Source organism: Chiloscyllium punctatum, chromosome 19, assembly GCF_047496795.1.
Source record: "Chiloscyllium punctatum isolate Juve2018m chromosome 19, sChiPun1.3, whole genome shotgun sequence".
Lineage (NCBI taxonomy): Eukaryota > Metazoa > Chordata > Chondrichthyes > Orectolobiformes > Hemiscylliidae > Chiloscyllium > Chiloscyllium punctatum.
The window spans coordinates 39,876,103-39,896,377 of record NC_092757.1 but is presented as its reverse complement, the minus strand read 5'-3'; positions in this window follow the sequence as shown (position 1 = coordinate 39,896,377).

Here is a 20,275-nt window from a genome sequence, read left to right as displayed (position 1 = left end):
CGCACACACACAGAGTACCCAAACATACACAGAGAACACACATACACAGAGAACACAGAGAGAGAGAACACATAGAGGGAGAGAGAACACACAGAGAGAGTACAGAGAGAGAGAGAGAGAACACACACACAAGAACACACAGAGAGAACACACACACAGAACATAAACACACAGAGAACACACAGAGAGAGATCACAGAGAAAGAGAGAACACATGCACACACACAGGGAACACACACAGAACACAAACACACAGAACATACACACAGAACACAAACACACAGAGAACACAGAGAGAGAGAGAACCCAGAGCGTGATCACACAGAGAAAGAGAGAACACATAGAGGGAGAGAGAACACACGCGCACACACAGTGAACACACACAGAGCACACAGACAGAGAAACACACACACAGAACACGCACACATAGAACACACAAACAGAGAACACACAGAAAGAACACACACCCACGAGAACACACACAGAGAACACACACAGAATACAGAGATAGAGAGAGAACACAGAGTGAGAGAGAACAGACACACAGAGAGAGATAACGCACAGAGAGACAACACACACACACAGAACACACAGAGAGAACACACACAGAGAGAGAACACAGAGAGAGAATACAGAGAGACAGAGAACACAGAGAGCGAGAGATCGCAGAGAGAGCGAGAACACACAGAGAGAGAGAGGACAAACAGAGAGAGAGAACACAGAGAGAGAAAGAACACACAAAGAGAGAGAGAACAGAGATAGAGAGAAGACAGAGAGAGAGAACACAGACAGAGAACATAGAGAAACTGAACACAGAGAGAGAGAGCGCAGAGAGAGAGAACACAGAGAGAGAACACACACAGAGGGAGAACACAGAGAGAGAACGCAGACAGAGAACATAGACAGACAGAACACAGAGAGAGAGAACTCAGAGAGAGAACACACTAACAGAGAACACAGAGAGAGCGAAAACACAAGCGCACACACACAGAGAACACACAGAGCAAGAAGAAAACAGAGAGAGAGATCACACAGAGAGAGAGAGATCATACACAGAAAGAGAGAACATGCACACAAACAGAAAACACACACACAGAACACACACAGAGAACACACACACAGAACACAAACACAGATTACAGAAAACACAAACAGAGAACACACGCACATAACACAACACACACAAGAGAACACACACACAGGGAACACACACAGAATACAGAGAAGAGCGCACACACACAGAGAACACACAGAGAGAGAGCGAAAACACAAGCGCACACACACAGAGAATACACAGAGCAAGAAGAAAACAGAGAGAGAGATCACACAGAGAGAGAGAGATCATACACAGAAAAAGGGAACATGCACACAAACAGAGAACACACACAAGAGAACACACGGACAGAAAACACAAAAACACACAATACAGAGATAGAGAGAGAATACAGACTGAGAGAGAACTGACACAGAGAGAGAGAGAACAGACACAGAGAGAGAGAGAACACAGAGAGAGAGAGAGAGAGAGAACAGTGAGAGAGATCACACAGAGAAAGAGAGAACTCATAGTGTGAGAGAGAACACACGCACACACACGGAGAACACACACACAGAGCACTCACACAGAGAAACACACACACACAGAGAACACACACACACAGAATACAGACATAGAGAGAGAACACAGAGTGAGAGAGAACAGACACAGAGAGAGAGAGAACACACACACACACACACAGAGAACACAGAGAGAGAGATCACACACAGAAAGAGAGAACATACACACACAGAGAACACACACACACAGAACGCACACACACAGAGTACCCAAACATACACAGAGAACACACACACACAGAGAACACAGAGAGAGAGAGAACACAGAGAAAGATCACACAGAGAAAGAGAGAACACATAGAGGGAGAGAGAACACAGCGAGAGAGAACGCAGAGAGAGAGAACACACACAGAGGGAGAACACAGAGAGACAACGCAGACAGAGAACATAGAGAGACAGAACACAGAGAGAGAGAACACGGAGAGAGAGAACTCAGAGAGAGAACACACACACACAGAGAACACACAGAGAGAGAGCGAAAACACAAGCGCACACACACAGAGAACACACACAGCATGAAGAAAACAGACAGAGAGATCACACAGAGAGAGAGAGATCATACACAGAAAAAGGGAACATACACACAAGCAGAGAACACACACCCAGAACACACACACAAGAGAACACACGGACAGAAAACACAAAAACACACAATACAGAGATAGAGAGAGAATACAGACTGAGAGAGAACTGACACAGAGAGAGAAAGAACAGACACAGAGAGAGAGAACACACAGAGAGAGAGAGAGAGAACAGAGAGAGAGATCACACACAGAAAGAGAGAACATACACACACAGAGAACACACACACACAGAACACACACACAGAGTACCCAAACATACACAGAGAACACACACACACAGAGAACACAGAGAAAGATCACACAGAGAAAGAGAGACCACATAGAGGGAGAGAGAACACACAGAGAGAGAACACAGAGAGAGAGAGAACACACACACAAGAACACACAGAGAGAACACACACACAGCACACAAACACACAGAGAACACACAGAGAGAGATCACACAGAGAAAGAGAGAACACATAGAGGTAGAGAGAAGACACGCACACACACAGGGAACACACACAGAACACAAACACTCAGAACACAAACACACAGAGAGAGATAACAGAGATAGATCACACAGAGAAAGAGAGAACACATAGAGTGAGAGAGAACACACGCACACACACGGAGAACACACACACAGAGCACACACACAGAGCAACAAACACACACAGAAAACAGGCACACACAGAACACACAAACAGAGAACACACACACACAACACACACAAAAGAGAACACACACAGAGAGCACACACACACAGAATACAGAGATAGAGAGAGAACACAGAGTGAGAGAGAACAGACACACATAGAGAGAACACAGAGAGAGAGAGAACACAGAGGGAGAGAACAGAGAGAGAGAGAACACAGAGAGCGAGAGATCGCAGAGAGAGCGAGAACATACAGAGAGAGTGAGAACAAACAGAGACAGACAACACAGAGAGAGAAAGAACACACACAGGGAGAGAACAGAGATGGAGAGAGAACGAGAACAGAGAGAGGGAGAACACAGAGAGAGAGAGCAACAGATAGAGGGAACACAGAGAACGCAGACAGAGAACATAGAGAAACAGAACACAGAGAGAGAGAACGCAGAGAGAGAGAACACAGAGAGAGAACACACACAGAGGGAGAACACAGAGACAACGCAGACAGAGAACATAGAGAGACAGAACACAGAGAGAGAGAACACACAGAGAGAGAACTCAGAGAGAGAACACACACACACAGAGAACACAGAGAGAGAGAGCGAAAACACAAGCGCACACACACAGAGAACACACAGAGCATGAAGAAAACAGAGAGAGATCACACAGAGAGAGAGAGATCATACACAGAAAAAGGGAACATGCACACAATCAGAGAACACACACACAGAACACACACACATGAGAACACACAGACAAAAAACACAAAAACACAGAATACAGAGATAGAGAGAGAACACAGAGTGAGAGAGAACAGACACACATAGAGAGAACACCGAGAGAGAGAACACAGAGAGAGAGAGAGAACAGAGAGAGAGATCACACAGGGAAAGAGAGAACACACAGTGTGAGAGAGAACACACGCACACACACGGAGAACACACACACAGAGCACACACAGAGAGAAACACACACACACAAGAGAACACACAGACAAAAAACACAAAAACACAGAATACAGAGATAGAGTGAGAACACAGAGTGAGAAAGAACAGACACACATAGAGAGAAACAGAGAGTGAGAACACACAGAGAGAGAGAGAACAGAGAGAGAGATCACACAGAGAAAGAGAGAACTCATAGTGTGAGAGAGAACACACGCACACACACGGAGAACACACACACAGAGCACTCACACAGAGAAACACACACACACACAGAGAACGCAGACACACAGAATACAGATATAGAGAGAGAACAGAGTGAGAGAGAACAGACACAGAGAGAGAGAGAACACACACACACACACAGAGAGAGAACACAGAGAGAGAGATCACACACAGAAAGAGAGAACATACACACACAGAGAACACACACACACAGAACGCACACACACAGAGTACCCAAACATACACAGAGAACACACACACACAGAGAACACAGAGAGAGAGAGAACACAGAGAAAGAGAGACCACATAGAGGGAGAGAGAACACACAGAGAGAGTACACAGAGAGAGAGAGAGAACACACACACAAGAACACACAGAGAGAACACACACACAGAGCACACACACAGAGCAACACACACACACAGAAAACAGGCACACACAGAACACACAAACAGAGAACACACACACACAACACACACAAAAGAGAACACACACAGAGAGCACACACACACAGAATACAGAGATAGAGAGAGAACACAGAGTGAGAGAGAACAGACACACATAGAGAGAACACAGAGAGAGAGAGAACACAGAGGGAGAGAACAGAGAGAGAGAGAACACAGAGAGCGAGAGATCGCAGAGAGAGCGGGAACAAACAGAGACAGACAACACAGAGAGAGAAAGAACACACACAGAGAGAGAACAGAGATGGAGAGAGAACGAGAACAGAGAGAGGGAGAACACAGAGAGAGGGAGGAACAGATAGAGGGAACACAGAGAACGCAGACAGAGAACATAGAGAAACAGAACACAGAGAGAGAGAACGCAGAGAGAGAGAACACAGAGAGAGAACACACACAGAGGGAAAACACAGAGAGACAACGCAGACAGAGAACATAGAGAGACAGAACACAGAGAGAGAGAACACACAGAGAGAGAACTCAGAGAGAGAACACACACACACAGTGAACACAGAGAGAGAGAGAGAAAACACAAGCGCACACACACAGAGAACACAAGGAGCATGAAGAAAACAGAGAGAGATCACACAGAGAGAGAGAGATCATACACAGAAAAAGGGAACATGCACACAAGCAGAGAACACACACACAGAACACACACACAAGAGAACACACAGACAAAAAACACAAAAACACAGAATACAGAGATAGAGTGAGAACACAGAGTGAGAGAGAACAGACACACATAGAGAGAACACAGAGAGTGAGAACACAGAGAGAGAGAACAGAGAGAGAGATCACACAGAGAAAGAGAGAACTCATAGTGTGAGAGAGAACACACGCACACACACGGAGAACACACACACAGAGCACTCACACAGAGAAACACACACACACACAGAACGCACACAAACAGAATACAGACATAGAGAGAGAACACAGAGTGAGAGAGAACAGACACAGAGAGAGAGAGAACACACACACACACACAGAGAACACAGAGAGAGAGATCACACACAGAAAGAGAGAACATACACACACAGAGAACACACACACACAGAACGCACACACACAGAGTACCCAAACATACACAGAGAACACACATACACAGAGAACACAGAGAGAGAGAGAACACATAGAGGGAGAGAGAACACACAGAGAGAGTACAGAGAGAGAGAGAGAGAACACACACACAAGAACACACAGAGAGAACACACACACAGAACATAAACACACAGAGAACACACAGAGAGAGATCACAGAGAAAGAGAGAACACATGCACACACACAGGGAACACACACAGAAAACAAACACACAGAAGATACACACAGAACACAAACACACAGAGAACACAGAGAGAGAGAGAACCCAGAGCGTGATCACACAGAGAAAGAGAGAACACATAGAGGGAGGGAGAACACACGCACACACACAGTGAACACACACAGAGCACACAGACAGAGAAACACACACACAGAACACGCACACATAGAACACACAAACAGAGAACACACAGAAAGAACACACACCCACGAGAACACACACAGAAAAACACACACAGAATACAGAGATAGAGAGAGAACACAGAGTGAGAGAGAACAGACACACAGAGAGAGATAACGCACAGAGAGACAACACACACACACAGAACACACAGAGAGAACACACACAGAGAGAGAACACAGAGAGAGAATACAGAGAGACAGAGAACACAGAGAGCGAGAGATCGCAGAGAGAGCGAGAACACACAGAGAGAGAGAGGACAAACAGAGAGAGAGAACACAGAGAGAGAAAGAACACACAAAGAGAGAGAGAACAGAGATAGAGAGAAGACAGAGAGAGAGAACACAGACAGAGAACATAGAGAAACAGAACACAGAGAGAGAGAGCGCAGAGAGAGAGAACACAGAGAGAGAACACACACAGAGGGAGAACAAAGAGAGAGAACGCAGACAGAGAACATAGACAGACAGAACACAGAGAGAGAGAACTCAGAGAGAGAACACACTAACAGAGAACACACAGAGAGCGAAAACACAAGCGCACACACACAGAGAACACACAGAGCAAGAAGAAAACAGAGAGAGAGATCACACAGAGAGAGAGAGATCATACACAGAAAGAGAGAACATGCACACAAACAGAAAACACACACACAGAGAACACACACACAGAACACAAACACTTTGTGTTCTGTATACAGATTACAGAAAACACAAACAGAGAACACACGCACATACACAACACACACAAGAGAACACACACACAGGGAACACACACAGAATACAGAGAAGAGCGCACACACACAGAGAACACACAGAGAGAGAGCGAAAACACAAGCGCACACACACAGAGAATACACAGAGCAAGAAGAAAACAGAGAGAGAGATCACACAGAGAGAGACAGAGATCATACACAGAAAAAGGGAACATGCACACAAACAGAGAACACACACAAGAGAACACACGGACAGAAAACACAAAAACACACAATACAGAGATAGAGAGAGAATACAGACTGAGAGAGAACTGACACAGAGAGAGAGAGAACAGACACAGAGAGAGAGAACAGAGAGAGAGAGAGAGAGAGAACAGTGAGAGAGAACACACGCGCACACACGGAGAACACACACACAGAGCACTCACACAGAGAAACACACACACACACAGAGAACACAGAGAGAGAGAGAACACAGAGAAAGATCACACAGAGAGAGAGAGAACACACACACAAGAACACACAGAGAGAACACACACACAGAACACAAACACACAGAGAACACACAGAGAGAGATCACACAGAGAAAGAGAGAACACATGGAGGTAGAGAGAAGACGCACACACACAGGGAACACACACAGAACACAAACACTCAGAACACAAACACACAGAGAGAGATAACAGAGATGGATCACACAGAGAAAGAGAGAACACATAGAGTGAGAGAGAACACACGCACACACACGGAGAACACACACACAGAGCACACACACAGAGAAACACACACACACAGAACGCACACACACAGAATACAGACATAGAGAGAGAACACAGAGTGAGAGAGATCGCAGAGAGAGCGAGAACATACAGAGAGAGTGAGAATAAACAGAGACAGACAACACAGAGAGAGAAAGAACACACACAGAGAGAGAACAGAGATGGAGAGAGAACGAGAACAGAGAGAGGGAGAACACAGAGACAGAGAGCAACAGATAGAGGGAACACAGAGAACGCAGACAGAGAACATAGAGAAACAGAACACAGAGAGAGAGAACGCAGAGAGAGAGAACACAGAGAGAGAACACACACAGAGGGAGAACACAGAGAGACAACGCAGACAGAGAACATAGAGAGACAGAACACAGAGAGAGAGAACACAGAGAGAGAGAACTCAGAGAGAGAACACACACACACAGAGAACACAGAGAGAGAGAGCGAAAACACAAGCACACACACACAGAGAACACACAGAGCATGAAGAAAACAGAGAGAGATCACACAGAGAGAGAGAGATCATACACAGAAAAAGGGAACATGCACACAAGCAGAGAACACACACACAGAACACACACACAGAGCACACACAGACAGAAACACACACACACACAGAGAACATACACAAAGAACACACACACAAGAGAACACACAGACAGAAAACACAAAAACACAGAATACAGAGATAGAGTGAGAACACAGAGTGAGAGAGAACAGACACACATAGAGAGAACACAGAGAGTGAGAACACAGAGAGAGAGAGAGAACAGTGAGAGAGATCACACAGAGAAAGAGAGAACTCATAGTGTGAGAGAGAACACACGCACACACACGGAGAACACACACAGAGCACTCACACAGAGAAACACACACACACACAGAGAACACACACACAGAATACAGACATAGAGAGAGAACACAGAGTGAGAGAGAACAGACACAATGAGAGAGAGAACACACACACACACACACAGAGAACACAGAGAGAGAGATCACACACAGAAAGAGAGAACATACACACACAGAGAACACACACACACAGAACGCACACACACAGAGTACCCAAACATACACAGAGAACACACACACAGAGAACACACAGAGAGAGAGAACACATAGAGGGAGAGAGAACACACAGAGAGAGTACACAGAGAGAGAGAGAGAACACACACACAAGAACACACAGAGAGAACACGCACACAGAACATAAACACACAGAGAACACACAGAGAGAGATCACAGAGAAAGAGAGAACACATGCACACACACAGGGAACACACACAGAACACAAACACACAGAACATACACACAGAACACAAACACACAGAGAACACAGAGAGAGAGAGAACCCAGAGCGTGATCACACAGAGAAAGAGAGAACACATAGAGGGAGAGAGAACACACGCACACACACAGTGAACACACACAGAGCACACAGACAGAGAAACACACACACAGAACACGCACACATAGAACACACAAACAGAGAACACACAGAAAGAACACACACCCACGAGAACACACACAGAAAAACACACACAGAATACAGAGATAGAGAGAGAACACAGAGTGAGAGAGAACAGACACACAGAGAGAGATAACGCACAGAGAGACAACACACACACACAGAACACACAGAGAGAACACACACAGAGAGAGAACACAGAGAGAGAATACAGAGAGACAGAGAACACAGAGAGCGAGAGATCGCAGAGAGAGCGAGAACACACAGAGAGAGAGAGGACAAACAGAGAGAGAGAACACAGAGAGAGAAAGAACACACAAAGAGAGAGAGAACAGAGATAGAGAGAAGACAGAGAGAGAGAACACAGACAGAGAACATAGAGAAACAGAACACAGAGAGAGAGAGCGCAGAGAGAGCAAGAACACAGAGAGAGAGAGAGGACTAACAGAGAGAGAGAACACAGAGAGAGAAAGAACACACAAAGAGAGAGAGAACAGAGATAGAGAGAAGACAGAGAGAGAGAACACAGACAGAGAACATAGAGAAACAGAACACAGAGAGAGAGAGCAACAGATAGAGGGAACACAGAGAACGCAGACAGAGAATATAGAGAAACAGAACAGAGAGAGAGAACGCAGAGAGAGAGAACACAGAGAGAGAACACACACAGAGGGAGAACACAGAGAGACAACGCAGACAGAGAACATAGAGAGGCAGAACACAGAGAGAGAGAACACACAGAGAGAGAACTCAGAGAGAGAACACACACACACAGAGAACACACAGAGTGAGAGCGAAAACACAAGCGCACACACACAGAGAACACACAGAGCATGAAGAAAACAGAGAGAGATCACACAGAGAGAGAGAGATCATACACAGAAAAAGGGAACATGCACACAAGCAGAGAACACACACACAGAACACACACACAAGAGAACACACAGACAAAAAACACAAAAACACAGAATACAGAGATAGAGTGAGAACACAGAGTGAGAGAGAACAGACACACATAGAGAGAACACAGAGAGTGAGAACACAGAGAGAGAGAGAGAACAGTGAGAGAGATCACACAGAGAAAGAGAGAACTCATAGTGTGAGAGAGAACACACGCACACACACGGAGAACACACACACAGAGCACTCACACAGAGAAACACACACACACAGAACGCACACACACAGAATACAGACATAGAGAGAGAACACAGAGTGAGAGAGAACAGACACAGAGAGAGAGAGAACACACACACACACACAGAGAACACAGAGAGAGAGATCGCACACAGAAAGAGAGAACATACACACACAGAGAACACACACACACAGAATGCACACACACAGAGTACCCAAACATACACAGAGAACACACATACACAGAGAACACAGAGAGAGAGAACACATAGAGGGAGAGAGAACACACAGAGAGAGTACACAGAGAGAGAGAGAGAACACACACACAAGAACAGACAGAGAGAACACACACACAGAACATAAACACACAGAGAACACACAGAGAGAGATCACAGAGAAAGAGAGAACACATGCACACACACAGGGAACACACACAGAACACAAACACACAGAACATACACACAGAACACAAACACACAGAGAACACAGAGAGAGAGAGAACCCAGAGCGTGATCACACAGAGAAACAGAGAACACATAGAGGGAGAGAGAACACACGCGCACACACAGTGAACACACACAGAGCACACAGACAGAGAAACACACACACAGAACACGCACACATAGAACACACAAACAGAGAACACACAGAAAGAACACACACCCACGAGAACACACACAGAGAACACACACAGAATACAGAGATAGAGAGAGAACACAGAGTGAGAGAGAACAGACACACAGAGAGAGATAACGCACAGAGAGACAACACACACACACAGAACACACAGAGAGAACACACACAGAGAGAGAACACAGAGAGAGAATACAGAGAGACAGAGAACACAGAGAGCGAGAGATCGCAGAGAGAGCGAGAACACACAGAGAGAGAGAGGACAAACAGAGAGAGAGAACACAGAGAGAGAAAGAACACACAAAGAGAGAGAGAACAGAGATAGAGAGAAGACAGAGAGAGAGAACACAGACAGAGAACATAGAGAAACAGAACACAGAGAGAGAGAGCGCAGAGAGAGAGAACACAGAGAGAGAACACACACAGAGGGAGAACACAGAGAGAGAACGCAGACAGAGAACATAGACAGACAGAACACAGAGAGAGAGAACTCAGAGAGAGAACACACTAACAGAGAACACAGAGAGAGCGAAAACACAAGCGCACACACACAGAGAACACACAGAGCAAGAAGAAAACAGAGAGAGAGATCACACAGAGAGAGAGAGATCATACACAGAAAGAGAGAACATGCACACAAACAGAAAACACACACACAGAACACACACAGAGAACACACACACAGAACACAAACACAGATTACAGAAAACACAAACAGAGAACACACGCACATAACACAACACACACAAGAGAACACACACACAGGGAACACACACAGAATACAGAGAAGAGCGCACACACACAGAGAACACACAGAGCAAGAAGAAAACAGAGAGAGAGATCACACAGACAGAGAACATAGAGAAACAGAACACAGAGAGAGAGAGCGCAGAGAGAGAGAACACAGAGAGAGAACACACACAGAGGGAGAACACAGAGAGAGAACGCAGACAGAGAACATAGACAGACAGAACACAGAGAGAGAGAACTCAGAGAGAGAACACACTAACAGAGAACACAGAGAGAGCGAAAACACAAGCGCACACACACAGAGAACACACAGAGCAAGAAGAAAACAGAGAGAGAGATCACACAGAGAGAGAGAGATCATACACAGAAAGAGAGAACATGCACACAAACAGAAAACACACACACAGAACACACACAGAGAACACACACACAGAACACAAACACAGATTACAGAAAACACAAACAGAGAACACACGCACATAACACAACACACACAAGAGAACACACACACAGGGAACACACACAGAATACAGAGAAGAGCGCACACACACAGAGAACACACAGAGAGAGAGCGAAAACACAAGCGCACACACACAGAGAATACACAGAGCAAGAAGAAAACAGAGAGAGAGATCACACAGAGAGAGACAGAGATCATACACAGAAAAAGGGAACATGCACACAAACAGAGAACACACACAAGAGAACACACGGACAGAAAACACAAAAACACACAATACAGAGATAGAGAGAGAATACAGACTGAGAGAGAACTGACACAGAGAGAGAGAGAACAGACACAGAGAGAGAGAGAACACAGAGAGAGAGAGAGAGAGAGAACAGTGAGAGAGATCACACAGAGAAAGAGAGAACTCATAGTGTGAGAGAGAACACACGCACACACACGGAGAACACACACACAGAGCACTCACACAGAGAAACACACACACACAGAGAACACACACACACAGAATACAGACATAGAGAGAGAACACAGAGTGAGAGAGAAGAGACACAGAGAGAGAGAGAACACACACACACACACACAGAGAACACAGAGAGAGAGGTCACACAAAGAAGGAGAGAACATACACACACAGAGAACACACACACACAGAACGCACACACACAGAGTACCCAAACATACACAGAGAACACACACACACAGAGAACACAGAGAGAGAGAGAACACAGAGAAAGATCACACAGAGAAAGAGAGAACACATAGAGGGAGAGAGAACACAGCGAGAGAGAACGCAGAGAGAGAGAACACACACAGAGGGAGAACACAGAGAGACAACGCAGACAGAGAACATAGAGAGACAGAACACAGAGAGAGAGAACACAGAGAGAGAGAACTCAGAGAGAGAACACACACACACAGAGAACACACAGAGAGAGAGCGAAAACACAAGCGCACACACACAGAGAACACACACAGCATGAAGAAAACAGACAGAGAGATCACACAGAGAGAGAGAGATCATACACAGAAAAAGGGAACATGCACACAAGCAGAGAACACACACCCAGAACACACACACAAGAGAACACACGGACAGAAAACACAAAAACACACAATACAGAGATAGAGAGAGAATACAGACTGAGAGAGAACTGACACAGAGAGAGAAAGAACAGACACAGAGAGAGAGAACACACAGAGAGAGAGAGAGAGAACAGAGAGAGAGATCACACACAGAAAGAGAGAACATACACACACAGAGAACACACACACACAGAACACACACACAGAGTACCCAAACATACACAGAGAACACACACACACAGAGAACACAGAGAGAGAGAGAACACAGAGAAAGATCACACAGAGAAAGAGAGAACACATAGAGGGAGAGAGAACACACAGAGAGAGAACACAGAGAGAGAGAGAACACACACACAAGAACACACAGAGAGAATACACACACAGAACACAAACACACAGAGAACACACAGAGAGAGATCACACAGAGAAAGAGAGAACACATAGAGGTAGAGAGAAGACACGCACACACACAGGGAACACACACAGAACACAAACACTCAGAACACAAACACACAGAGAGAGATAACAGAGATAGATCACACAGAGAAAGAGAGAACACATAGAGTGAGAGAGAACACACGCACACACACGGAGAACACACACACAGAGCACACACACAGAGCAACAAACACACACAGAAAACAGGCACACACAGAACACACAAACAGAGAACACACACACACAACACACACAAAAGAGAACACACACAGAGAGCACACACACACAGAATACAGAGATAGAGAGAGAACACAGAGTGAGAGAGAACAGACACACATAGAGAGAACACAGAGAGAGAGAGAACACAGAGGGAGAGAACAGAGAGAGAGAGAACACAGAGAGCGAGAGATCGCAGAGAGAGCGAGAACATACAGAGAGAGTGAGAATAAACAGAGACAGACAACACAGAGAGAGAAAGAACACACACAGGGAGAGAACAGAGATGGAGAGAGAACGAGAACAGAGAGAGGGAGAACACAGAGAGAGAGAGCAACATATAGAGGGAACACAGAGACCGCAGACAGAGAACATAGAGAAACAGAACACAGAGAGAGAGAACGCAGAGAGAGAGAACACAGAGAGAGAACACACACAGAGGGAGAACACAGAGACAACGCAGACAGAGAACATAGAGAGACAGAACACAGAGAGAGAGAACACACAGAGAGAGAACTCAGAGAGAGAACACACACACACAGAGAACACACACAGAGAGAGCGAAAACACAAGCGCACACACACAGAGAACACACACAGCATGAAGAAAACAGACAGAGAGATCACACAGAGAGAGAGAGATCATACACAGAAAAAGGGAACATGCACACAAGCAGAGAACACACACCCAGAACACACACACAAGAGAACACACGGACAGAAAACACAAAAACACACAATACAGAGATAGAGAGAGAATACAGACTGAGAGAGAACTGACACAGAGAGAGAAAGAACAGACACAGAAAAAGGGAACATGCACACAAGCAGAGAACACACACCCAGAACACACACACAAGAGAACACACAGACAAAAAACACAAAAACACAGAATACAGAGATAGAGTGAGAACACAGAGTGAGAGAGAACAGACACACATAGAGAGAACACAGAGAGTGAGAACACAGAGAGAGAGAGAGAACAGTGAGAGAGATCACACAGAGAAAGAGAGAACTCATAGTGTGAGAGAGAACACACGCACACACACGGAGAACACACACACAGAGCACTCACACAGAGAAACACACACACACAGAACGCACACACACAGAATACAGACATAGAGAGAGAACACAGAGTGAGAGAGAACAGACACAGAGAGAGAGAGAACACACACACACACACAGAGAACACAGAGAGAGAGATCACACACAGAAAGAGAGAACATACACACACAGAGAACACACACACACAGAATGCACACACACAGAGTACCCAAACATACACAGAGAACACACATACACAGAGAACACAGAGAGAGAGAACACATAGAGGGAGAGAGAACACACAGAGAGAGTACACAGAGAGAGAGAGAGAACACACACACAAGAACAGACAGAGAGAACACACACACAGAACATAAACACACAGAGAACACACAGAGAGAGATCACAGAGAAAGAGAGAACACATGCACACACACAGGGAACACACACAGAACACAAACACACAGAACATACACACAGAACACAAACACACAGAGAACACAGAGAGAGAGAGAACCCAGAGCGTGATCACACAGAGAAACAGAGAACACATAGAGGGAGAGAGAACACACGCGCACACACAGTGAACACACACAGAGCACACAGACAGAGAAACACACACACAGAACACGCACACATAGAACACACAAACAGAGAACACACAGAAAGAACACACACCCACGAGAACACACACAGAGAACACACACAGAATACAGAGATAGAGAGAGAACACAGAGTGAGAGAGAACAGACACACAGAGAGAGATAACGCACAGAGAGACAACACACACACACAGAACACACAGAGAGAACACACACAGAGAGAGAACACAGAGAGAGAATACAGAGAGACAGAGAACACAGAGAGCGAGAGATCGCAGAGAGAGCGAGAACACACAGAGAGAGAGAGGACAAACAGAGAGAGAGAACACAGAGAGAGAAAGAACACACAAAGAGAGAGAGAACAGAGATAGAGAGAAGACAGAGAGAGAGAACACAGACAGAGAACATAGAGAAACAGAACACAGAGAGAGAGAGCGCAGAGAGAGAGAACACAGAGAGAGAACACACACAGAGGGAGAACACAGAGAGAGAACGCAGACAGAGAACATAGACAGACAGAACACAGAGAGAGAGAACTCAGAGAGAGAACACACTAACAGAGAACACAGAGAGAGCGAAAACACAAGCGCACACACACAGAGAACACACAGAGCAAGAAGAAAACAGAGAGAGAGATCACACAGAGAGAGAGAGATCATACACAGAAAGAGAGAACATGCACACAAACAGAAAACACACACACAGAACACACACAGAGAACACACACACAGAACACAAACACAGATTACAGAAAACACAAACAGAGAACACACGCACATAACACAACACACACAAGAGAACACACACAGGGAACACACACAGAATACAGAGAAGAGCGCACACACACAGAGAACACACAGAGCAAGAAGAAAACAGAGAGAGAGATCACACAGACAGAGAACATAGAGAAACAGAACACAGAGAGAGAGAGCGCAGAGAGAGAGAACACAGAGAGAGAACACACACAGAGGGAGAACACAGAGAGAGAACGCAGACAGAGAACATAGACAGACAGAACACAGAGAGAGAGAACTCAGAGAGAGAACACACTAACAGAGAACACAGAGAGAGCGAAAACACAAGCGCACACACACAGAGAACACACAGAGCAAGAAGAAAACAGAGAGAGAGATCACACAGAGAGAGAGAGATCATACACAGAAAGAGAGAACATGCACACAAACAGAAAACACACACACAGAACACACACAGAGAACACACACACAGAACACAAACACAGATTACAGAAAACACAAACAGAGAACACACGCACATAACACAACACACACAAGAGAACACACACACAGGGAACACACACAGAATACAGAGAAGAGCGCACACACACAGAGAACACAGAGAGAGAGAGCGAAAACACAAGCGCACACACACAGAGAATACACAGAGCAAGAAGAAAACAGAGAGAGAGATCACACAGAGAGAGACAGAGATCATACACAGAAAAAGGGAACATGCACACAAACAGAGAACACACACAAGAGAACACACGGACAGAAAACACAAAAACACACAATACAGAGATAGAGAGAGAATACAGACTGAGAGAGAACTGACACAGAGAGAGAGAGAACAGACACAGAGAGAGAGAGAACACAGAGAGAGAGAGAGAGAGAGAACAGTGAGAGAGATCACACAGAGAAAGAGAGAACTCATAGTGTGAGAGAGAACACACGCACACACACGGAGAACACACACACAGAGCACTCACACAGAGAAACACACACACACAGAGAACACACACACACAGAATACAGACATAGAGAGAGAACACAGAGTGAGAGAGAAGAGACACAGAGAGAGAGAGAACACACACACACACACACAGAGAACACAGAGAGAGAGGTCACACAAAGAAGGAGAGAACATACACACACAGAGAACACACACACACAGAACGCACACACACAGAGTACCCAAACATACACAGAGAACACACACACACAGAGAACACAGAGAGAGAGAGAGAACACAGAGAAAGATCACACAGAGAAAGAGAGAACACATAGAGGGAGAGAGAACACAGCGAGAGAGAACGCAGAGAGAGAGAACACACACAGAGGGAGAACACAGAGAGACAACGCAGACAGAGAACATAGAGAGACAGAACACAGAGAGAGAGAACACAGAGAGAGAGAACTCAGAGAGAGAACACACACACACAGAAAACACACAGAGAGAGAGCGAAAACACAAGCGCACACACACAGAGAACACACACAGCATGAAGAAAACAGACAGAGAGATCACACAGAGAGAGAGAGATCATACACAGAAAAAGGGAACATGCACACAAGCAGAGAACACACACCCAGAACACACACACAAGAGAACACACGGACAGAAAACACAAAAACACACAATACAGAGATAGAGAGAGAATACAGACTGAGAGAGAACTGACACAGAGAGAGAAAGAACAGACACAGAGAGAGAGAACACACAGAGAGAGAGAGAGAGAACAGAGAGAGAGATCACACACAGAAAGAGAGAACATACACACACAGAGAACACACACACACAGAACACACACACAGAGTACCCAAACATACACAGAGAACACACACACACAGAGAACACAGAGAGAGAGAGAACACAGAGAAAGATCACACAGAGAAAGAGAGAACACATAGAGGGAGAGAGAACACACAGAGAGAGAACACAGAGAGAGAGAGAACACACACACAAGAACACACAGAGAGAATACACACACAGAACACAAACACACAGAGAACACACAGAGAGAGATCACACAGAGAAAGAGAGAACACATAGAGGTAGAGAGAAGACACGCACACACACAGGGAACACACACAGAACACAAACACTCAGAACACAAACACACAGAGAGAGATAACAGAGATAGATCACACAGAGAAAGAGAGAACACATAGAGTGAGAGAGAACACACGCACACACACGGAGAACACACACACAGAGCACACACACAGAGCAACAAACACACACAGAAAACAGGCACACACAGAACACACAAACAGAGAACACACACACACAACACACACAAAAGAGAACACACACAGAGAGCACACACACACAGAATACAGAGATAGAGAGAGAACACAGAGTGAGAGAGAACAGACACACATAGAGAGAACACAGAGAGAGAGAGAACACAGAGGGAGAGAACAGAGAGAGAGAGAACACAGAGAGCGAGAGATCGCAGAGAGAGCGAGAACATACAGAGAGAGTGAGAACAAACAGAGACAGACAACACAGAGAGAGAAAGAACACACACAGGGAGAGAACAGAGATGGAGAGAGAACGAGAACAGAGAGAGGGAGAACACAGAGAGAGAGAGCAACATATAGAGGGAACACAGAGACCGCAGACAGAGAACATAGAGAAACAGAACACAGAGAGAGAGAACGCCGAGAGAGAGAACACAGAGAGAGAACACACACAGAGGGAGAACACAGAGACAACGCAGACAGAGAACATAGAGAGACAGAACACAGAGAGAGAGAACACACAGAGAGAGAACTCAGAGAGAGAACACACACACACAGAGAACACAGAGAGAGAGAGCGAAAACACAAGCGCACACACACAGAGAACACACAGAGCATGAAGAAAACAGAGAGAGATCACACAGAGAGAGAGAGATCATACACAGAAAAAGGGAACATGCACACAAGCAGAGAACACACACACAGAACACACACACATGAGAACACACAGACAAAAAACACAAAAACACAGAATACAGAGATAGAGAGAGAACACAGAGTGAGAGAGAACAGACACACATAGAGAGAACACCGAGAGAGAGAACACAGAGAGAGAGAGAGAACAGAGAGAGAGATCACACAGGGAAAGAGAGAACACACAGTGTGAGAGAGAACACACGCACACACACGGAGAACACACACACAGAGCACACACAGAGAGAAACACACACACACAAGAGAACACACAGACAAAAAACACAAAAACACAGAATACAGAGATAGAGTGAGAACACAGAGTGAGAAAGAACAGACACACATAGAGAGAAACAGAGAGTGAGAACACACAGAGAGAGAGAGAACAGAGAGAGAGATCACACAGAGAAAGAGAGAACTCATAGTGTGAGAGAGAACACACGCACACACACGGAGAACACACACACAGAGCACTCACACAGAGAAACACACACACACACAGAGAACGCAGACACACAGAATACAGATATAGAGAGAGAACAGAGTGAGAGAGAACAGACACAGAGAGAGAGAGAACACACACACACACACAGAGAACACAGAGAGAGAGATCACACACAGAAAGAGAGAACATACACACACAGAGAACACACACACACAGAACGCACACACACAGAGTACCCAAACATACACAGAGAACACACATACACAGAGAACACAGAGAGAGAGAGAACACATAGAGGGAGAGAGAACACACAGAGAGAGTACACAGAGAGAGAGAGAGAACACACACACAAGAACACACAGAGAGAACACACACACAGAACATAAACACACAGAGAACACACAGAGAGAGATCACAGAGAAAGAGAGAACACATGCACACACACAGGGAACACACACAGAACACAAACACACAGAACATACACACAGAACACAAACACACAGAGAACACAGAGAGAGAGAGAACCCAGAGCGTGATCACACAGAGAGAGAGAGAACACATAGAGGGAGAGAGAACACACGCACACACACAGTGAACACACACAGAGCACACAGACAGAGAAACACACACACAGAACACGCACACATAGAACACACAAACAGAGAACACACAGAAAGAACACACACCCACGAGAACACACACAGAAAAACACACACAGAATACAGAGATAGAGAGAGAACACAGAGTGAGAGAGAACAGACACACAGAGAGAGATAACGCACAGAGAGACAACACACACACACAGAACACACAGAGAGAACACACACAGAGAGAGAACACAGAGAGAGAATACAGAGAGACAG